At 45.6% G+C, this 23,767-nt stretch overlaps 2 protein-coding genes across 3 annotated transcripts in view; one reads left to right on the top strand and one right to left on the bottom strand.

Moving 5' to 3' along the window:
* Nucleotides 1–5,022, bottom strand: part of SYNE2 (spectrin repeat containing nuclear envelope protein 2) — a 172,108-nt gene extending 167,086 nt beyond the window's left edge. Inside the window, exon 1 of the mRNA XM_048948676.1 lies at nt 4,900–5,022. The gene's annotated coding sequence lies outside the window, so the exon portion shown is untranslated. The remainder of the gene's footprint in view (nt 1–4,899) is intronic.
* WDR89 (WD repeat domain 89) overlaps nt 1–23,767 on the top strand; it is a 320,794-nt gene that overhangs the window by 249,189 nt on the left and 47,838 nt on the right. The window lies entirely within an intron of this gene.

The raw sequence follows: 23,767 nt of genomic DNA on the forward strand, positions 1-23,767 counted from the left end.
AATTTAAGTTGAGAGAAAGGACATAAACAAAGAAGTACCTCTGTGTTTCCAGTTAGGTGAGAAGGTTTGCCTCCCCAAAGGCACCAGGTGCAAGTGCCCTGCACATCCCTTCCTCCCCAACATCCTGCAGTTGGATGACACACAGCTACCTTCACTGAGAGGGCTTAGTTCTGCTAGAAGAGTTTCATTTCCCTGGAACAGGATCCCCAGGGCAGTGGGTACAGCTCCGAGGTTACTGGAATTCAAGAAGCATCTGGACAGTGCTCTCATACATATGGACTGATTTTTGGGTGGTCCTGTATGGAAAAGGACTTGGATTCAGTGTTCGTTATGGGTCCCTTGTAACTTGAGATTTTCTATGACTCTATGGTTTAATCACTGAACTTCAAGCTTTCGTGAAATATACCTGCAACCAAAGCTTGCTTCATGAGAGTTCCCAATAAGTAAGACATGCTGCTTGTGGGGCAGCTGTCATTTTCCTCCCTGCATCACCCAGGTGGATGTTAACAACCCAAACCAACCCAACACAAAGCAGAGTTCTCTCTGATGCCAACAAACACACAAAAAAATTCCTAAAGCTGTCCACTTCCAACATTTTTACAAGCACACTGTGGCCAGCTGTACACCATCCCTTAGCCACAGACACACAGGGCACAGGCAGCAGTGTGTTCCCCTCTCCACCCTCAACTCTTCATTTCATTTCAACTTCTTGTGATTCTCCTGGCAATCAATAAGTCAAAAGACCCAAAAAGTAAAACCTCTTCCTGTAAAATCCACATTTCTGCCTCCTCCCCACACTACCATGAAAGTAATTGTAAGTGCTTTGTTTTCCATCTTAATTGTCATTTCCTTTGATAGAACTTGCAGCCTGAATCTTAAAGCTCAAATACCTAATATTATTCTCTTCCCCTTCCCCCTATCCCTTGCTGCAAAGAGTACCTCTTGTATCAGGGTCAGCAAAATGTCTCAAGCTTGTTTGCTTGGCTGCATTGTGTGGGGAGTTATCAGCAGGCTGCAGGATGGTGAGAAAGCAAACATGCCTCTTTGAGACAGACCAGGGGCTGTGGTTTAGACCAGAGTCAAAGTTCTGCCCCATTTCCCCTCCTGTGGGCAGATAACAGCCCTTTCCCCAGCACAGCTTTTTTCTTCTCCCTCTCCATGCGCTCAGCTAAGTGAAATGCAAGATTTTTCTCCACTCCCTCTATGCTGGCCCTTAGCACTTCCAGAGAAGCAGCTTTTTTTACCTGCTGTTATGAAAACTGTGATCTAGGTGATGTACAGAGACTGCTTTCTTCATATGCTCACTAGTACCAGGATTCATGTCCTGTGATCCATGAAGATCATGCAAAGTTGGCCAGTATTAGCAGAACCTCTTCAGTCTTCCCATTTCCACTCTACAATCCCTTCACAAACAAATGCAGTGGTCTTCACGCTCTCAGCATTGTCCCAAGCCAAAATAAGTTCACCCTTCACAGCAGCTACTTGCTGCCAACACCCTTCATGCTTCATGGGACACAAGTCAGGAAGGGCAACCAGTAAAATCTATGTCCTATGACGTAACATACACTACCAGGTTTTGATCTACGGTCCTGGACAAGCTTTTGGTACTCCCATAACACATTTGTGGTCCAGATCAATTCAGCTTCAGCTGAATAATCTGCCCCAAACCTCTTCAGAGCAAAGTTGACAGAACTCAGATAAACTTGATGTCCTGGTGGCTGCATGGCCACCTGTATCTCGATTACAGCAGTATTCCTTCTACCCACACCAGTCACAGATGAAACTCAGGCAAAGGAAGATTAGGTGAGAGGTGTACGAAATGTCACCTTCCCCTTAATCACAGCTTATGGATCCAGTCCCAAAGTGTTACTCATACAGCACTCCGCACTTGTAATCCCACCAACTAATCCAGCTGCATGTTCCAACAGGCAGGTCGCTAGGAGTGTTCTCTCGCAATCACTGCCTCTGTTTCAAATGCTTCTCCGACTCTGCAAGAAGAGACTACATCCTCTCCCACATCTAAAAGCCCTGTGACAGCTCAAAACAAACTGAGGGGAAGCTGGGGAAAGTGTGGTACAAGCGGCTCACCTCCTTCAACATGAGCAACTGCACAGCCAGCTGGCTGGTCCTCCACCGCTGCCAGGTAATGCTGGGGAAACACTTCAGTTGTGGTAAGCAACAGATAAGCATCTCTTTGCACACATACACATATAAGCATCCCAGCTGCTAGAATTTAAAACCAGTATTCACTGTGCTCCAGGGAAGAAAACAAATGGGTTGAACTGGCTCAAAGGCACAGCTTCAGTAGTGAGAGTCTGGATCGTCTCTTCACATCTCCCTGTACAAACCCGGCCATTGAGAATCCAGATCTAACAGAGCCGCAGTTGCTAAGAAAACAGAGCTGCAAACAGATGTTAGGAGATGATTCATGGGGTAAGGGCATATCCCTGTACTACAGATAAACTCAGATGAATGGGCCTCTTTATACCTGATCTATCAAGCTGTGCTTCTTCTTGCACTCTTTGGGATTTCTTCTTTCATTCATTTCTATACTCAGATGGTGAGGAAAACAAACGGAACTGATCTCGCTGTTTATGGAATTAATTACCGGTAAAGGGATGTTACAGTGCTTACAATGAACTCAGTAAAAGGGCTAAACTATGGTCCATTTTCCCCTCAAATGCAGACTTGTCAACACAAGAAACAGCTTTACCCAAAACCTACCAAAAGTAGCAACATAAAATCGAGAGTAAAAAACTGCTTTAACTACTTTCATTGATGACGTAAAACTAGCAGCCTGGGAGATAAAGCATTTTAAGCCTATTAGATCATTAAGGCACGCCACTTCTTGAATTACTTCATTGTGTCTGTGCTTATAATCTGTCTGACAGATAACTAAAACACAGCACACTCCAGGACTAGACAAGCGCTGCTCACACCAACACAGTTCCCACTTACTTCAGTGAATTTTTGATCAGTTTTACTTGGAGAAAAAGTTTTTTTGCCCCTCTTAAGCTGCATAGTTCTCAGTTGACATCCACGGTACCTAAGATATATTTGCTTCCTGAAGTTATCTGTAAGTATCTGTTTAAATAAAGGAACTCTGATGTACATTGCTATAGATAGCTGTAGTAAAAAGGCAGCTATCATTCATTATCCTTCACTCTGACGATGAGAACAACCACCTGCACTTCTGAATACATATTTGTACAGCATCTAGCACAAAGGGAACCACACACTACTGCAATATCAATCACTGCAGCACTGGCTGCAATTACCACCAGTGTTTTCATCACCCCTGCAATCACCCCTTTGCCAGCGCCCCTCACTCCCAGCACTTTGTAGCTCATCCCCATCCTTCCCAGCAGGTTCCAGGTAATCTGCTCCCACCCCACACAGCCCTTCCCATCCCACCTGCTCCATCCTGGAAATCAGTTCTTTGGGCTGCCCCGGTTGTGAGGTGAGGTAGCTGTAAGCGTGGCATGGTGGGGACCATCACTGTGGGCAGCACTAATAGCTGCCCCTGCTCTGCCGAACAGCCGCAGGGGTGGTGAAAGGCCATGACAGCTCACCAGGTGCCAGAGGTTTGCACACATTTTCAAATATCACGTTTCAAACAGAGGTGTGAGTGGAGGTTTTGTCACTTCAGTCAAGCCACAAATGAGCCAAGATTCTGCACGGGGCACTTCTGAGTTCCATGATGGGAGAGCACCCTGAGAGCTGTGATGGACAAAAACGATTGGAAAAAGGGGGGAGAGGACAGGTGGGACATATTGCATCCTGAAAGGTGCACCAGTCCAAGAAAGGATCAAGAGGCTGTGAGAGCTCTCAAACAAACCCACTGACGGTTTTTGCCTGAGCACTTGGACGGACTCGAGGAATGTGCACCTGCTCTACCGCTCAATTCATGCAGCAGCTCATGTGCAAAAAGGGAAGAAAGACTTAACTTTGAAGGTAACAGAGCACTGGAATAGGCCGCCCGTGGAGGTGCTGAAGTCTCCTTCTCTGGAGGTATTCAAGACCTTCCCCAGTCAACTTTCCCATGCAACCTACTGAACAGAACCTGTGCTAGCAGGGGGTTGGGCTTCAGCGGTCCCTCCGAATCTGTACGATTCTGTGATTCTCATCATTTAGGTGGGACCGAGGAATCCTTCCCTCCAAGCCCTGCACCTGACCCACGCTCCTTGCCAAGCAACAGCCCGAGGTCCCCACGTGCCGCAGAGCACGCCGGCACCGCTCAGCACCAACCGCTGCAGGAGCCAACGGCTCCCGGGGCAGGAAAAGAGAAAGAAGCGGGAAGCGCGGGGAGCCCTCAGCTGTTAGCAGGGCGGGAACGGCTCCGTAACTGCTAACGGAAAAGTCACTGCTGCTTTTCGCTCCGACGGGAACTTCTCCCGAACAAGTAACCACGCTGAGTTCTGAACGCGACACCGAAGAGATGAGGACTTCACAACGCTCCGTGCCCCCCACGCGAAGCGGAGCTGCGGGGGAACAAGCGCTGCCCGCCCGCCCGCCGACCGCGCTCCGTTCCCTCTCCCTGAGCCCCGCCGCCTCCCGCCGAGCGCAGGGTTCAGGCCCGGAGCTGCCCCAGGCGGAGATCCCACGCCCGGTTCCGGCCGCGTCCCGCAGCGAACTCCGCCGGGCGGCCCGCTCGGCCCCAGGGCTTCTCGTCCGTTCCTCCCGGCTACAAGGCGGCGGAAGGTGGGAAGGGAGCGGGGTAGGGGTGAAAGCAGGCGGCGCCGAAGGTGCAGCCGGCACCGAGGGAACAAAGGCGGCGGGAACAAAGAGCGGCAGGTAGCGCGGCGGAGCGCGGCGGGGCAGGGGGCCGCTCCGCGCACAAAGGCGAGGCCGGGCCGCGCCGAACTTCTGGCCGGGCGGGATCCGGCGGGGCGCACTCACCGCGGGAGCGGTCCGGACATCGGCGGCGGCGCGGTAACGAGCGCGGGCGGCGGCGGTACTGAGCGCGGGCGGGAGGAGGGACCGGCGCCGGCCGCTCCCCGCCCCGGCCGCTGCGAGCGCGCCCCCCCGCCCGCGGGCGGTGAGGCGGAGCGGCCGCAGCCCTCACGGCACGGCACGGCCCGGCCCGCGCCCCGCCTCCTCCGCCTCCCGCCGCGGGGCTGCCCACGGCGCCGCCTGGGAGCCGCTCCCGGCCGGAGCACCGCGGTTTTCCTTTCGGCGCCGCTCACACATCCGCGCACGGCCACCTTTGCTCCGCGGGTCCCAAGCAATGGCGGCAGCAGCTGGCATTGCCTAGGCTGCGTGCAGGGGGTGAATGGGGACCGACTGTGTTGGCACAGCAACTTAAAGGGTTTTCAGAACTTCGGAGGAGGGTGGGCTTCTTTTTGCTTCTTTTTTTCTCTCTTTCTCTCCTTTTTTTGTAAGGATAGGAAGAAATACCTTCTATTTGTTTCATTTGGTACTGGGTAGCTTTTGGCTGTGGACTTCACAAAGTTAGAGGGTACAGGTAATAAGAGTGAGATTTCAGAGTTCAGCGAGCTACCCGTAGGAAAAGGTAGCTTCCCAAAAACTACTTATTTCTTCTCAGGAGGAGTGGTGATGCGGTGGCACAGCTGCACAGGGACTGGGGGGTCACCGTACCTGGAGGTGTTCAAGAACTGTGGAGATGTGCCACTGGGGGACGTGGGCAGTGGGCATGGTGGAGTTGGACTTGGGGATATTAGTGGTCTTTTCCAGCCTTAATGGTTCCGTGGTTTGATGAATCTGTGCTGATAAAACGTCAGCCAACCTAAGTGGAAACAAATAAGGTCATAGAATTACAGAGTCACAGAATGGTTTGGGTTGGAAGGGACCTTCAAGGTCATCCAGTTCCAACCCTTTGCTATAGATAGGGACACCTCCCTCTAGAGCAGGTTGCTCAAAGCCCCATCCAGGCTGGCCTTGAATGCATCCACAGAGGGGGCATCCATAACCTTTGTGCAACCTGTCCCAGTGTCTTACCACCTTCACAGTGAAGAATTTCTTCCTAATATCCAGTCAAAATCCACTCTCTTCCAGTTTAAAGCTACTGAGGCTAGAAAACCAAATGTTTCACTCTTTCATGACTACTTAGGCAAGTGTTTTATGCCCATAGATATGTCTAAAGCTCTGCCAAATTTGGGCACTTGATTTTCTGTAAAGACTTTTTTTTTCTTTTCCAGTCAATAGTGAGCCCTGTACCTTCCTGCCTGCTTTGTAGCTGGAGTCAAGAATGCAGTTTGTTGCAGAAGTGCCAGCCAAAGCTGGTTATAACCTGACTGCTCTGCCTTGGCAAACACCTGCTCTGATTCATGCTGCTGTTGTGCTAAATCAACTAGGGAGTTGTGCTAAACGAGCACTGGGGTTCCCATCGAGTTTGTACAGTGACAGTGTTGTCTGATACTCCACAGACACAGAAGAAGGCAGAGGGCTGCATTGGATGTGGCAGTGGGTGCCCCATCTCTGGAATCATTCAAGGCCAGGCTGGATGTGGCTCTGGTCAGCCTGGTCTGCTGGTTGGCTGTGGTCCTTTTCAACCCTGGCCATTCTATGATCCAATGATTCAGGCCCTCTGCTGTAGTTTCCTAACTTCTGTGTTATGCTTACCACTGTGCATATGCTTGAAGTGAAACAAGCATCCTCAACTTGTTTACTAGCTTTGACTGATGTATTTCAATCTTGAGTTTAAGTACGGGACAGAAAAAGTTGTAACATCAAATATAAGCTTTGTTACTTCAATAATTATTCCAAAGCTCTTGCCCTCTGGGACTGCAGAAAAAGTCTCATGGAGCCTTTTGTGCAGTGGAGCATTACCACTCCATGCTTTTCCCTCTGACATAAACTGTAGAGCTCCTCGTTCAGCTTACACAGTGCTGCAGCTCTCTGACATGCTTTGTCAAATACAAACACACAGTGTCTATTTACACTTGAATTATTCATTTCATAATTAGCTTATAAAGTACTTTGAAGGCACAACAGAAAGTATTACATTAAGTGATGCTATTGGGCAGACATAATGCAGACAATTAAATAGTAACACCATTAAAAAGACATTGTGAGACTCAGAGGTAAAATTGAGTCATAAGCACCTACTTTATATCCAAATGTTATATCTGTTGATTACACAGTACAACCTAAAACTCTGAAAATAAGCTTTAATCTCTTTTCAGGCACAGTCCTCCAGCTAGGAGCTGCTGCAGACCTGACAGGTGTATGGGAGGCCAGCAAGCAGCTGCTGTGGGTCAGTCTTCATGGAAGATTACAGCTGGAAGCTGGGCAACCAAAGCTCGACCAGCAGTAGTGAAGGTGAACACAGTGGGAATGAGAAGTTTTTGTAAGAGTTGTGGGTGTGTCCTGCCTTTCCCACACCACTCCATCCAGCAAACGCAGAGCTGGGTGCTGCAAGGTGTGTCCCATACAAGGCATCCAGGTATCTCAAGCTGTCAGGTCCCACATGAGATAAGGACATGAATTCCATGGTAGGACATCCCTCCTACAATGGAGAATTTGCACAACTGGAATCCAGCATTGGAGAGAGAGCAAATTCCTCACATCTGCTGGATAAAATGTTGACTCTGAAGGATAGTGATGTCTGTGTAAACTGTGTTTGTTTGGATACTCCAAGCCACGTTTACACTCTGGTGTGCCAGAATGAACCTTTGGCCTACTGACCTTCCTCTTTCTCCTGCATGCAACCCTTTGTGTTGTGCCAGCACACTGTATGCTGGAGCTGGGAGTTAGATGACAACTAGCTCAGAGGAACAGTATTTTGTTTTCAGATGGATTGCTTTCAGGATTTGGTGGCAGCAAGGATACACAAACAGGTACAGTTGAGGGGCAGCAGAATCCAGCAGAGAAATGGACACAAACAGTATGAGCTGGACCTGGTATCAGGATGGTACAGCAAGAGAATAAGGGACCAGCACCATACCAGAAACTTCCATGACCACACCTGGCTGCACTCCTCTCACCCCAACCCATGCAGGATAGAGAAGCAGGAAAGGGGAAAGGTGAGAGCAGAAACTCATTTTTGGATTCTCCTTCCCTCCTCCCTGCTGCCACAGCAACACAGAGGAAGCAAGGTGGTTCTGCATGCATCACTTTGGTTGCCTTACATGCCGTCCATTATGCTGGTGCAGCTCTTTGTGCAGTTGTGTAGTCAATCAGATCCAGAAATGGCTTAAAAAAAAAACAGCACCTTCCTCATCCCCATTATTTTCACTCTGGCTCAGTGCCCAGGTATGATTTTACCCCATCTCTGCAGAGGTGCAGCTGGAGCAAGAGCATTGGAGGGGGAAAGAAGCAAGGGGCATGGGGATCTGCTTAAATACACAGTGCCCCCTCCCCCACATGGCCCATGGTACAGTCCCTGGAGGAGAGATTCTTGCTCAACAACCACAGGCAATGTATTTGTCAGAATTAGGGAGATCAAGAAAGAGGAAATAAAGGTTGAATCCATGCAGGCACGTGCAGTATTTGCATACTGTTTTCCTCTGCAAAACATAAAAGGAAGCCTGAATGTAATCATGTTAGGAATGCTCCCTTTCCCCTCCCATTTAATCTAAGCATTATGTATGACATTCTCCTCAGAGTATAAGACAGCAACCCTGCAGACCGCTTAGGCAGGGACGTTGCCTTTAACACCTAACTGTTTCTGCTGAGGTCAGTGGTAGCACTTGCATGTTTAAAGTTACACATGCTTAAATACTTTGTTAGGTCACCAGCTAATTTAAGAACAGAGAAGCACAGCTTCAGAAGAGAAAAATAGGTTAATAATGCTAAAGTTGCAGCAAATTGTAGGAAAACTGGAATAGGTTCATCATTAGTGAATCTATGCTATTCAAAGTAAATTTTTCACCTTTTCGGGTCCTGCTCACTGCCTTGCATTCCTGATGATCTGTGTGGGTGCAGCAGTTTTAGAAGCTTGTTAGATTGATCATCAGACCTTGACCTGATCTTATCAGTGAACTCAGGCAAGGTTTTAGACTTGAATTCCCTTTATCTTAAACCCTGAAGTTTTATTCACTTTTTCATGAAGTTAGTCTAATGAAAAAAACCTGTATCTTTTATCTTTAGCCTGTCACAGCTGCAGCACAGTGTATTTGTAAGAGGGCTATAAGCAGCCTGCCATCAAGGCTATGCTGATCCTGTCAGCTTTACGCTCACGCCCCAGGGCTGGCTGGTGTCTTGGAGCACCTTGCACCCCAGCAACAGCATGGTATCTCAGTTTTTGCAGAGAAGTTGGGTAAGAGAAACTTGCCAAGAAACCCTCTATTCAGCTGACCAAATCAGAAGCTGCAATACTACAGTGCAACACTTGGATACTAGGTTTGAATTCAGGGACATAGAAGAAATGGGTAAGCACTTTCTTTGCAAAATAGCTCCAACAGGAGGTCTGCAAGCCCCAGGGGCTTGTAAAGCAGAGCTGGACAGCAGAAGGCACCCAAGGACCAACACATTTTTTTGTTTGATGGCCTCCTGTCATTCCTGAAACCCTTTCTCTGGGACTCAGGGAAGACATGCAATAGTTTTGCTTTGGCCAACAACTATATTACAATGTTCAGGGCACCTACCTTCCTAATGGAGGGAATTAGATGCTAGTATCTCAGTGATTGTAGCATGGCCCTGTTCAGCAACTCCCGGGTAGTTGCTTTCCAATATGATTCAATGGAGAACAAAAAACCCTCAGTAGAAAGATGTGGGGTTAAGACTTCTCTGGCAACAAAACTGAGTAATCTCAATCACTACCTTCAAAAATGTGTGCCCTTGGGCCCTGGCCAGCCATCCACTCTGTCAACATCTTTACTGCCAACTTTACTCACAGGGGCACCAATGTAAATCTAGTGTGAGAAAAGGATTAAGCCCATTCTGATTTTTATGGCCTATGAAATGTGTGCTGCTTTGCTGTTGCTACACAGTGGTAAACAATACAGAAAAAGGGGATTCAGGCTGGTATTGCATTTTTAAAATTTCTAAGGAAAAACATGTAATTCTAGATACTACCAACCAGTGCAGTGTATACAAGGTTTCTTCTAAGTCAGAAGCTAAAAGCCTGTACCTTGCCAGATGCTGGTTGAGGTATGCTCCTTTTCTCCTGCAAAATAAGATTAGCAACACCAATTTTCCATACATTCAAGTTTGGAATTTTCTCTGCAAGGAGATTAAAGCCCAGGCAAACACAAATCTGCCTGGATGCTGCCCTGCTCTGTGTGTAGCTCTCACTTGGGATGAGTCCTGTGCTGTTTAGGAATCCCACTAAAATGAGTATTTCTTCACTGATGATTCAGTTGGCTGAGATTTGCAAGAAGAATGGAGGGAATTAGACGCTATCTTCTTAAATTTCAGTAGGAAATGTGTTCCTGACTCCTTTAGGTTGATGTTTTCATACGTATACAAAGACTAAAGAAGGTGCTTTTACTATGGTATCTATGATTGGATTTGAGGCAATATCTTTTGATTCCAGGTTTCATAGCAGAACCTCAATGCAAACACTAGTAAGCAATGGTCAGGACTATTACTAGTGTAACTCCACAGAGTTGTCAGCAGAAAAGCATCTGAGCTAAGTACTTGTTCAATTAAAGGTGCAGAACAATGAGTATATATGCACATGTCTGAAAAGCAGACAATATTTATAATGAATCCCGGGGCAGAAGATATAAATAACTTATTACTTTTAATTCATTACCCTTATTATTTTCTGATTTATACTGTTTTCTAGATGAAAAGTCTAATTGAGTAGCACAGGTAGTGTGAAGTTCCCGTTGTGTATAGTGTAACATTTTCTGTACAACTGTGTCTTTTTCTGAGTCCTCTCAGCTCCAATTTTGTGCGGAGCAGACTGAAAATCAGCACGTGGAGCAGTGATCCCCTGTTTTGGTACTTAGTGCTGTTTGTGTTGGCATCCTGGATATATTTAGTGAACTGTCATCTGTTATAGATGATATGGGACAGCTCTGATGTTTTGATAAGCGTTGACTGGGAGCATCGCACGGAGTCTTTGAATTGTTCCTTCATTTACACACCCATCTATTTTGAAAGCTGCTTTATAGGCTGTGTCCTCTCCCTTAAGCCCATTGCGAGGTTCCCAAGCTACTGAACCTTCTGCAGCAGTGCAGGAAGCCTCCAGCTCCTGAGTAAATGGCTTTGTATTGACTGGCAAATAGTTTTCCTGAAACCAAATGAAATGTGTGCTAAATAAGAGGCTATTGCATTTTCTGACTGTGTCAGGCTCTCCCTGCAGCATGGCCCAGTCCACCTGGCAGTGTCATCCTCCCCATGACAAACCCAGCTATTTTTGTCTGCTGAGGCCCTATTACCAGGCACGGGGGAATTACTGCACCACCAAAGCTCTGCTTCACAGAGGGCACTGGTCAGTGCTGTGCCAACACTCACCACGTGCCTGTTTTTTCCATCTATTTTTCCATACAGCTTTGGGATCCTTGTGAAGGACCACACAGCCCTGCTCCCCACAGTTCTCCTCCCACCCCCCAGGTGCAGATCATGTCCCAGCTTTGGTCACCATCTCCCCAGTCTCTGTCCCTTGTTCTGCAGAAATAAGTATTTTTTCTGGATTTCAATTTCTGCAGAATATCTACTGACATACAGGCCAGCACAGTGCTTTGTTATTTATCACATGTACTGCTGCTGTTGGAAAAAGCAATCTCAAAAAAGCACACCTTGCAGGCACTATGATCAACTATGATGATCATAGTTCTGGAATGCATTATTATGAGGGTTTGTAATGTTGAGTGTGTCATTTGAGGTGCCTGTGCCCATTGCTGCTGGAGGTGGGCAGAGGTGAGACAAGCCCCAGCTTCTGATGGTTGAAGCCATGCCTGAGCTTTGCTGGGGTTTGGTGGCTGGGGTCAAAATGGTCCCAATGGATGGCCAGAGCAAGAGGGCAGAGGAGCTCCCAGCAGAGAAGAAGCTCATACAGATGAGAAGGAGCAGATGAAACATAGGCATGAAGAACAAAGAAATCCTGGCAGAGGATGTGGCGCTGGTAGAGAGGATGGTTAACACAAGACCTCGCTGCTGCTTCTTCCCTACCATCTCCAGCCAGCTGGTCTTCACCTCTTCACCACTGGACTGGCACTTCTGGAATTCATATATCTCAGCCTAAATGAGCCAATGCATCTGAAAAATGGCCCTGAGGAAGGCATGTGGGTGGTTTTCTGTTGAGTGACCAGATTCAATGCATGGGACCATGGCTGACAGCTCAGAAAAGGAGGAGCAGGGCTGCAGCTCATGGCAGCTCTACCCATGCAAGTAAGTGTGAGCCACCTCTGTATCTAACCCAGGCAGCCACAGAGATGGGATCCCATGCTGAACCATCACAGCTGTGCCACATAGGGTCATACAATAGCTCGGGTTGGAAAAGACCTTAAAGGTCATCAAATCCAACCCTCCTACATCAGATGATGGGAGGCCCCAAAATGGGTCATGTCAACCAGCAGACACAACAGGAAACTGCTGTCTGTGGAGGTACTTTTTGGGATGCTTTCTGATTAACCTGATCTGCTTTAATGAACAAATTAATCACATGGTCATGTCATCACAAGGTGTAATATGCATTGTTTTATACTATGTCTAAGAATGTCTGCTTGCTTGCAGCTCCCTTTTTCCTCCCCATGGCATGTGTGGCTGTGCAGAACTCATTGACCACATTCAGGTAGATAAAGCAACCAACAGAGAATAACATCAGCATCTGGCTTGGCTGGTTTAGCTCCCTGACTCAAAGTGGAAATCTTAACTGGATTCACCAGTTCAATGAGCTGAGCTGTACCCTAAAGCCATCCCTCCAGTGTGGCCAGGCTCAGGTGGAAGAGAGTGGGACCACAGCAAGACCTGCAATGCCAGCCAGTGGGAGGATACCAAAGATGATGACAAGATGTGCAATGAACTGCATGTGTCGCCTGCCTGGGATGAGAAGCCAGGTCAAGGTTTCACCGGTAATACAAGAAAGGCTGCAGGCAGACATGCATAAGCACATTGTATTTCTATAAATATTACTTGATATAAGGAGACATCTCATTATGAGGCTTGACTCTTGCTTGTCTAAGCAAAGGAATGCTGGATGTGGGACAGCATGTGCTCGTTGAAGCAATGAGATTGCTCATCTGTCCCTGAGAAAGCCCTGGGTCACACAGAGATTCTTTTATTCCTCTGCTACCACGGACCAAAACAAATGTAAATATCTCTCCAGTTCAAAGTATTACTTCATGCTGTTTTAATAACAAAGTTCACTGCATAATTTGGCTCTGTGCTCCTTATTCACTATCAGTGAGTCCAAAAGGGAAGTGGGAAAGGGGTGAAAAGCTAGAAGTGCAAAGAGAGGTTGCTTACAGCTGATGTTTATTTCATGTCATTAAACCTTCATTTTCAGTGCCACTAATCCTTCATTTTGATGACAACTTCAAAGTTCGCTTGTAATTATATTTCAATGAAAAAGCTGAATCCAGAGACGTAGATGCAAAAGGGCAATTGCCTACTGTGCACTGTGTTTAGAAGGGACAATTAACTGTACATTCCAGGGATGGATTGAAAGGATGAATTTTAATGGTGACAGAGTTTAACAATCAGAAAAACCTTGGTTAAAAAAAACAAAACTGGCTGCTATTTTAATTTCCATTTTACAGTGGGTCCTTACAGTTATTTCAGTTGTTAAAGGATTGATCTCAGTGACAGCCGGAATTAATGAGGTGTGACTAACCAGGAGGGCACCTGTCACCTTTACTTGTTCAGAGGAGTCTGTATCTAACATGCATTTATTCAGACTCCTAATTATCTCCTTAATAAAACTATTAGAAGTGATGAATGATTTTTTTTCTTAATGTATAAAAAAGGGATTATTTTTCATCTAGGTCAGACTAGATGGAGGTTGGCTTACAATTAAAAATGAGTGATCATTTGCTTTAAAATGTGCTTTTACTGTATCTTAAATGTCCTGAATACATATCGGGAAAGAGCTTATGCTTTTAAAATATTAAAACTAACTGATTTTTTAAATAAAAGAACATTTTCTGCGATTGGATTTTTACCTTTTATGGGTTCCAAGATTTCAGAAATGAAAGCTCTTAACTTCATCTTCTTCCTTCCTTCATTAGGTAAGAGGAAGAAAATGGATTTTTTTTTCTTTTTCAATTTCCAATCAGTTTCTTGTGCTGTCCTTGGCCAGGCATTGAACAAACACTGACTGATGGAAATATTCTTTCCATTCCTGCCCAGCACTCTCCTACGGAAGGCAAGATCCCCATCCTCCAGGATGCTCCCGGAGCTTCAAACGCTGCCAGGACACAGGCACTGAAGACATCAGGAATATTACGGCTGTGTTAAAGGTGGGGCTGCCGTGGCTCGTATAGAAACGAGTGCCTCATTTCCAAAAAAGCAAATGCAATTGAACAAGCATAAGAATCCTGGTGTCTGCCGCAGCTCCTGCGGTTTGCAGAAGCAACACTGACATCTAGTGGGGCAAGCTGAAATGCTCATCAGAATGGTTGGGTTGGAAGGGACCTTGCAGGACATCCAGCCCCACTCCCTACTGTGGGCTGATTGCCTCCCACCAGCTCAGGCTGCCCAGGGCCCATCCATGGCCTTGGGCACCTGCAGGGATGGGGCACCCACAGCTCTGTGCAGCAGTGCCAGGGCCTCACCACTCTGAGTAAAAAAATTCTTTCTAACATCTAATCTGAATTTCCCCTCTTATTTTGAAGCCCTTCCACTTTTATCCTATCACTATTAGGCTGTGTGAATCACAGTGATCACTCTAGGCCAGCAAGTGATGAGCATTCAGGAGCAATTTATTGAAGCAGGAATTGCTACCACTTGAACTAGCTGTTGGAAATGCCTCTACAAAATGTTTTGAAGGTGTATCCCAATATTTGTAAATGGCATGTGACCCCAAGTTTCTCCATTCAGGAAGGGAGGACAGACTGAAGACCAGCCTTGCTGTGTTTGAAACATCATGGAATCAAAGTTTCTTGCTCTAGCCTTAAAGCTGACAGGTGAAAGCAACAGAAGAAAGTGATTTTTGGCTGGTTTGATCCATTGCATGCTTGCCTAAGTGCAGAATAACAGCATGCAGTATGCACCATCCCCATGCAATCATGAAAACATGAGAGACAGGGATTTTTATCTATGCTGCCTTATGTGCTTTAAAAGAATGATTTGACGTGAAGCTGGAGCAAATGAGAAGTTACAGGGAGGGGTGTTTCCCTGGAAATCTTAAAAAGCAGTAGCTAGTTTTATAGTCCTGATAAGAACCATGTGGAAGTGAATGATGAGCTTAGAAACATGTGTGAGACTATGCTGGGAAAGTCCACTGTGATGGCACCAGGAGAGCTCACTTGGCTCATGCCATCACGTGTGTAGCCTTTCAGCTACATTAACTCCCTACTGGTTTAATTTGTCTCCAAGATCTGAATTCCCTACCAGAAAAATGGAGAGAGAAGAAGCTTCCAGGGGCAGCACCAGAGGTTTCCCAAGGAAAGGTGACCATGGGGCAGCAATGATGGGGATGCCAGTCTCCCACAGGCTGTGCAAAGAACACGGCCCAGCAATACATGAAAACTCTGCCTTGTTTTTGCTTTGAATTTGGTGATATGCAGAAAAGAATGCCTAGTTTTCATTTATTTCAGGAAATTTTTTAAAGATTTCTATGGCTGCAAAGAATATTTATAAAATATGAAGATTTTGAACAAAAAATACTTCCTATATTCAATCAAGACCTTCAGTAATGACTTCTGTTACACAATAAGCTAAAGCATTCTGCAGTTCAACTTTGCTCATTAAAACCCAACACAAATAGAAGACACAGATTGATCAGGATTACTTTGGTGTCCAGGTTAAATCTCAAGGTAAATACTGGACTCATTTTTTCTACTCAGGGAGTGTATTAGATAGGCAATAAAACCTCGTGTCCTCTTCCATTACTGCAGCAAGATCTCAGACCGTATAAGGTCCCATGAGGGGGCAGAGGGGCGGGATGTCAGTGCAAGGAAGGATGCTGCACCCTCCTCATCATACACCTTCTTTTGTTTGCCTTTGCAGTTGGATGCTTTGTTAAGGCTTTATAGGGATACTGAAACTCAGCATCATCTCTAAGGGCAGACTGATATTTCACACTTAACCATATATGCTTTTGTATGCATTTTCTGTGGTCAGAAACCCAGCAGACATGCACACACTGGCACCATTCTCTGCCCAGCACAAACGTGAAAGCTGGAAGCCCTTCTGCCCTCCTGTGTGTGCCAGCTTGTGCCTTGCAGGTCACAGCAGCCTGCAGGCAGCCTTGAGTGTTCAGTCCCACCCCTTTTTTCCACTAATGCTATTGTTCAGCTCACAAATACAGGGCTCCTGATCCTTCCACGCAGAACAAAGTGCCTGTGCCAATAACTGAGTTCCCTGTCAAGAGTCAGGAGATCTCTCCTCTTCCCTGCTTGAGGTGACCAAGCAGCAGTGCTCTTTTTTGTTTATTTACCATCAATGCCTTATTTTCAACCCCACCATGTGCCCATAGAACACAGTAAGTAGGGAATCCTCACGTCAGTCAGGAGTTTTGAGGATGAGAACAACACTTAGCGTGACACTTGTGGGCTATCTACATCCTAGGTGCTGTCCTTCATGACTCTGGTGCCCCATGTGGGTGAAACTTGCTTGTAAATGCCACATTTTGGGGAAGGACATGAAGCTGTTGTGCATCCAGTGCCTGAAGTGTTGTGACAGGCACAGGAAAACATGAGGGCTTTGCCCTACGCTCCTTCCTGCGCTGACATTTTGCAGGTGGGTGGTGGCAAGGTTTGCTGAATCCCCACAGCTGGATGCACATCATACAGCTGGCCTTCAGGGAGGTGTATTTGCTTGCATGAGTTCATGATTTAGCAGATGTCCAACCCAGTTTGCAGCTCAGCATGGTGTTCCCCTTCTCCCTGTTTCCAGGCTGGATGTGGCTCTGGGCAGCCTGGTCTGGTGGTTGGTGACCCCGCTCATAGCAGGGGGGTTGAAACTGGGTGATCATTGTGGTCCTTTTCAACCCAGGCCATTCTGTGATTCAATGATTCTATGATTCTGTGATTCTATGATTCTATGATTCTATGATTCTGTGATTCTATGATTCTATGATTCTACCTCTGCCCCACTGAATTCAAACTCTTTGATCTGTGTGTTCACCCACAATTTATAAGTAAATGTAAATGAGTAAATGCAAATGAGAACACAATACAATTTGTGCACATGGCTACAAAGACCTTGACATTGTGAAAAGCAAGCCTCTGGCATATGGGTTATAACTTCACATTGCAAAGATTACGTGCCATTTAGATAAGAACATGCCACCTATTCTATTACTCTGTATAATGGCTTGAGTTTAATCACTGATATGCTGAGAGGAGCTATGCCTTCACTCCAGCCCTTGAAGTAAACCTGCTGCTTGCAAAGATGTGAATGGTCCCAAAGAAGTGGAACCATGTGCTGTCCCCTCTCAGCCTTTCTAAAGACACAGACTTTCTTACATTTTTATGACCTGCCTCACTCCACTGCCATTGGCTTGTTTCCCCAGTCCAATGGATTTCCTCATTGTTTTTAGAAGATGCAGAAGTTATCCTCAAAAAAGTGACTGATGATATCCAGAGCTGGGTTACAGCTTTGAGCCAGCACTCTTCCTGAGCTCTGCCAAGGCACTGATTTATTGTGCTTCAGAGCCATGGCGTGATGAGGATTAAAATCAATCGTACAGATGACGCATGGGCTTTGCTCCCCAGGCTCTGGACAGCTGGGTCTACAGTAACTTCTGCATTTATTTAAACAGGTGGCAAGCAAAGTAAGACAAACTCATTCCATGCTCTTTTAATTCTCTGAAATAGATCTAAACAATTTTACTGTTTACACAGCATATATATAGCAGTCAGTGAAGGAAAACAAAATTTTGTTCTTCGGACAAATTATTTAACAAGTTTGTAAGTTTCCTATTTGTAGGAAATAGTATGCATTCCTAAGTCCTGTAAATAATAGCGAATGGCCCTTATTGCAATCTACAACACAGTTGCCCTGTGTGAGACCCAACTGGGGCCTGCAGCTCAGATGCACACCCTCCTGCTTGGCACCACATTCCCATGTCATCAGATTGGGATTTCCTGCCTGGGATTGTACATCACCTTCTTTAAAGTCACTGCATGCATACTGTATCTACTCTCATGTGTGAGCAGCAAAGTGCAGGAAAGTAGAGAAGGAAACTGAGACATCATTCAGCGCATGGACTCTTCAAGTCTCCATTGCCATTTCAATTGTCTTACTGTGCTGTAGACACATTTTTAACTACAGAATTTGACTCATGTACAAACACTGAAAATATCTGGCCACTGAGAGAACCTTTTTCAGCTGTATCTTTTTCCACTCAATGTCTTTTCTAAAAGAAAAGCGTGGAGGAGCTCATTGGTGAGGGTAAATGAGTTCATAACAATACTGGGGGAAGGTTAAGATCACAAATACATACTTGTATGAAAAAGACAAAGCAAAAAAAAAAAGATCCATATATTTTCTGTAAGTTTGCTCATGTCAAATAGTAAGTATTTTAATGACAGCACAACACAGATGAGTTATCCAGAGAGAGAGACTGAGAGACATCAAAATCTGGGGGGATGAATTCAGCATTTGCATTGTTCTTTCACTTCAGTCATCTCTTTCCTTTCACATCTTGGACTCAATTTTTGTTATGAGAATGGCCTTGTATTCACAGAAGAGAAACATGGATCTCTCTCCTGACAAGTACATTTCAGTGGCATGAAAACCTGCATCAATAACTCTGTGGGACAAAACACAGCAACACATCAGATTCACATGCAGACTTCTGCTAAGCCTGCACCCAGTTTTACACACACCAGGTACAGCTTCAAAGAGGAAAGACAGCTAGAAAGGCTGCAACACTTCTGCTTTAGAAAGTGGCAAAGAGCAGAGCTTGGACCTGATTACTTATCTGCTAGATGGTTCTCAACTCCAGAGAATCAGCAGAGATCATCTCAGCCTAGTATGAGACCAAGGAAATCAATCTCAGACCTTTCTCTGCCTGGCAGCACTGCTTGCTCTGAGTTGCCACATACTCATTTGCATCGCTTGGATCCAAGGCTCTGCCCTGAGCCATCTTTTTACACCATATGGTTTTAGATATGCAGAGGCCCTGGACCAGCAGCAGATTTCTCAGGGAAGAAGAGGGTAAAGGAAAATTAAACACAAAATATAAGTTAAGCATAAACATAAGCATAAACATCACAAAAAAAACCCCAAGCATAAACAACAACAACAACAACAACACACCTAACCAGAAGACCTCAGCAGTTCTAATTCACTGTTTTTGGGTACTTTCTCCACCCATGTGTCCTTTCTCTGCTCCCTGTAACTACAGCACTTGCCCAGAGTGGAGGTAAAGCCTGCCTGCGTTGTGCTGGCAGCATTGGCTCTGGAGGGAGCTGCACTGTGTGCCTTCATGGGTGAGAGGTACAGGCTGGTTGGTGAGACTTACGGCAACCTCTGATCTCTTGGCTGTTCCTCAATTTGTATTATCTCTGCAAACATGCCCTTCCCTTAATCTCTGTATAATCTTTTTCCAGACAGAGTAATTAAAAAGCCGTTCCATATCTTTTCACTGGCTTCTTTTAGATAACATTTTGCAGCTGCCCACCCTTTAGCCCTCAGTCTGCAAATTCTGTCCTGTGGTTTTTGTTTCTTAAAGCAAACTTCGCACTCCTCTGCCAGCCAGGTTCTTTATACCAACCTTTTCTCAGGTGAAATACCATGGAGCTCTATTCAGATGTTTGAAGCCTCCTTTGGAAGCAAGCTGTGATCCAGCCCTGCTTGTTCCTTAAACAGTTTCCTTCATGAATTTCTGCCATCTTTACTGGGCTGGTCATACGCACAACTCAGAACTGACAGCACAGGGAAGCAAGAATTGAAGTCTCCACACCAGGTCCTGCTCCTGCCCTGCAGCAAGCCTGGGTGTGCAGAGGGGTTGGTACAAGGACAGCTCTCTCTCACAAGGACACCTCTTCCACATGGGTACCTGTCCCATATGGACACCTCTCCCAGCCCAGCCAGGGCCACCTCCTAACCCCAGGGCTGCCCTAGGAGGTGACAACTACAGATGCTGGCCATGTGGCCCTTGGCCATGTGAAGTTTGGATTTGCTATCAGTGGGTCAGTATCTGTTAGCACGGATTTCTCCTGAAACCTTCCCTGCTGTCTTCACGATGATCCTCTGCTTTGTTTTTGTACTTCTTTGAAGCAGTCAGATGCCAAATACACGATGCACGCACACTCTGGTGCAGTGGCTTTTACTGTTTTGGCATAGCTAGAAGACATGAATATGAGTTTGACATCAGTTTTCCAGCACAATGGGAGGAGATGTTGTAATAATCTTGTGCTTCCTACACTTTTCTTTTGAGCACTGTTTAGTTATATGAGGAAGAGCTTGAGAACAGCTCTTACAAAGCATCAGTTTTATTTTATCAAGTTAATACTTTAGATTTTAATTGTCAGCAAGGATACATCAATGGTTTCAACAAAATGTTTTTGTAGAGGGGTGAGAAACTTTCTGGGTCTGAAATGCAACATGAAAATTATTCAGAAGTGCACCTGAGGTGTTGATGGAACATAGCTCTTCTGGCACTTCTCATCAGTTGATCTACAAAGGATCAACTTCTATGTGTTATTCATATAGAAGCTCAGAGAGAACAAATACCTTTATAAGGTTTTCACCTCCTGGTAACAGCATAATGCCTTTCAGAGGTGTTGAGAGGTGTTCAGAGCTCCTCTGAGCTTTATTTGGAACTAGGAGAGCCCTGGAGGCCCATTAAGCAATTCTAAACCTGGACCTAAATAATTTCTCTTACATCTCAATCTGTTTATTGTTCTTACCTTCACCATCTCTGCAGAAAGTATTTCAACGCTAAGAAATCAAGTGTTCATTCTTTTTTTCCCAAGGGCCACCCACACACAAGCTTCCTCCATCTCTGCATGAAAAGAGCATTTATATTAGTAACTGTCTGTGGCCAAAAATGCAGCTGAAACCAGAAGGCAATAAGTAATTATTTGTACAAGCATTTTAAATTTATGCTTTTAAACCATTTAAGTCAAAAGCTGTGTCATATCAGATTTGTTGAAGACATGGCCCAGGTTCAGGGATACAACTAATAAAACTTGGCCAGGCTTACAGAGAACATGATCTGAGGTTTGGATTTGAGATTTATTTCAATTTCCCGTGTTTCTGCAAGTGTTTGGAATGCTCTGACAAAAATAACTGCATTTTAGTTCAGGGACTGATCTACTTGTGTTCTTGGAGTGCTGTGGACTGCACCTCAGCAGACACTGAGCTCATGGTAAGAGAGTCTGACATCCTGCAGTGTGGTTTTTCCAAGCACTGTTAAAAAATTGAAGTAGCTTGTTAAGTAATAGAAAAAATACAGCATTTTCATTAAAAATCTCTCAGGGCAGTTGTTACTTAGCTAAACACTACTGTCAGCCACTTGAGCAAAGCACAGTGTGCCAAGATTTTGCTTTACATGGTGTGCAACAGCAGCATGATGAACAGCCCCTTGCACCATTCACAGTCCATTTCTTTCTCAAAATAAAAGTCCTGGTTCTGCTCTACTGAGTGTTTTGAGGAAGGGCAGAGATCTTGCTGAGCTAAGAAGGTGTTCTTATTAAATCTGCACTTGAAAGAGGGCTGTTAGCTTTACTTTGAGTTTGTCTTGCTCTCTCTGTTTTTCTTTGGATACGACACAGAGCAAGCTGGCATTACCATGGAACTCAAAGCCTGTGGACTCAGAGACTGCAAAGTTCTCTAGGACAGAAGGGTCAGCTCTATTTTCATATGAATAATGTGCAGAAATCTGTGATTCTATCTACAGACTTAATCATTTTAGCTAGGATTTGTTTATGATTTGATTGTGTAAATGACATTGGATAATTATTCTCATGCTCATCCAAAGACATAGGGTATGTTCACAGGCAGCTGGGTCAGTGTGCATCTCCAGTGTCTTAACAAAGTCCAGGTTTACCAGAAAAAATCAGAGTTCTGTCCTAGGTGAGACCTAGGTAGGTTCCCAGCAAACAAAAGCAGGTGAGAAAGCAGAAAGAGCTAATGGTAAGAAAGCATACTAAAAGAGGTGTGCATGCATACACATGCATCTATACATAGATAGACGTGGACAGCAGGACAGCCACATATGGCAAAGCTACATTACATATAGTAAGCACTCAATCTACAAAACATAAGGAGGAAAACATGAGATTAGGCAGAAAAAAAGCAAAATTTAAGATGGGGGAGCATGACAACTTCAATCCTTTCATGAACACTGTTTAGCCTTCCTTAGACCAGCCTGGCTAAGCTGGTTTTAAAAGCTCCTTCATCAGCAGGATGTAGTTTCTAACACAATAAAGGGGCAAAACAAAACAATCCTGAGAACATGGCTTCTCAGCAGTTGAACCTACATTGCAAGTTCCTCCAGCCAAGTTTGGTTAATGACTTTTTTCTTTCCAGAAACACGGTGATCAAACACATAAGCAGTCTCCCATTCCCTCCATAATGAATGCTTCTCTTTCTGTACATCCCATTTCATTGCTTGCTGTGCAGCAACCATAGCAGATCACGAGGGTGGTATTAGGAGGTGTGCAGGCAAATTAACGCAGAACTCCTGCTTCTTCTCTGTGCTTTAAGCACAGCTGCACCACAGCTCTGTGAATCAGCAATCTCGCGTCCTTGGCCGGCTCCAACCACTTACACACCCTGAGTCTAAACCTTCAGCTGCTTAACTTTCATTCCATCCAAAGGCAGGATTCAGGGGGCTCCAACGCAAGAACTGGAACTCCCAATACCTCTCAATTCAGATCACCTAGCACAGCTATAACTGAATTTAGATTTCTCACCCCCTAGGTGAATATTTGAATATTTCTGTTAACAGAGACAAACTTGGTGCCATGAGGCACTGAGCATACCTAGCCAAATGAGCTCCCAAAGGTTTCAGGTGGAATGAGGTCGTGTGTTTGCTGTGTGTCTGAACCACAGGAGGATTCAGCTGAGATCCTGGCCTTACCTGTCACTGCTGCCTGGGCATCCTTCAGCATTTCTGCTCAGTGCCCTGTGCCACTGCCAGGACAAACGAGAAGGTGGCAGGAATTTTCAGACAACCATGGGGTCAGGCAGTTGCCACAGTAGGAGATTTACCGTTAGTTTCCTTGAATGGAGCCCAGTGGATCCCTCTGAGTCCCATTTCTGTCAAGCCAAGTAAATATTCTAGAACTGATCCATCGTGACAATGCACTTGACTTAAGGACTCGGATGTCTGAGGGCAAGACACTAAATCCTCCTACATATTTTAAATCATCCGCCACTAAAATTTTAATTGCTCACTTCACGATGATATTTTTAAAGCTTAATTTACATTTGAGGGAATATCGCATACACCCACATAATCCTGAGCACTTTCTTCACAATTAAGAAAAACAGCAGTGATCACACAACCCTCAGAGCGAGAGTCTGCAGTACTGCTTCCATTCAAAATACTGGTTATACTGGTTCTGATTTGCCCTGGGATACATGGGCTGCATTATCTGCAAAATGGTGCAGTTGGTAATGCAAGCTGTTGTGAGAATCACTGAGAGCACCTGGCCTTTTCCTGAGACCCAGCCCCAAGACACAGAGCACATAGCATCCCAAAGATGGAAGACTGAAGGACATGTCTCACTGGTACTTTCAGCAGAATGAAAGGAGAAGGTTCTCTGTGATACTGTGGATGTTCTCCACTTAC

Source organism: Lagopus muta, chromosome 6 (genome assembly GCF_023343835.1).
Source record: "Lagopus muta isolate bLagMut1 chromosome 6, bLagMut1 primary, whole genome shotgun sequence".
NCBI lineage: Eukaryota > Metazoa > Chordata > Aves > Galliformes > Phasianidae > Lagopus > Lagopus muta.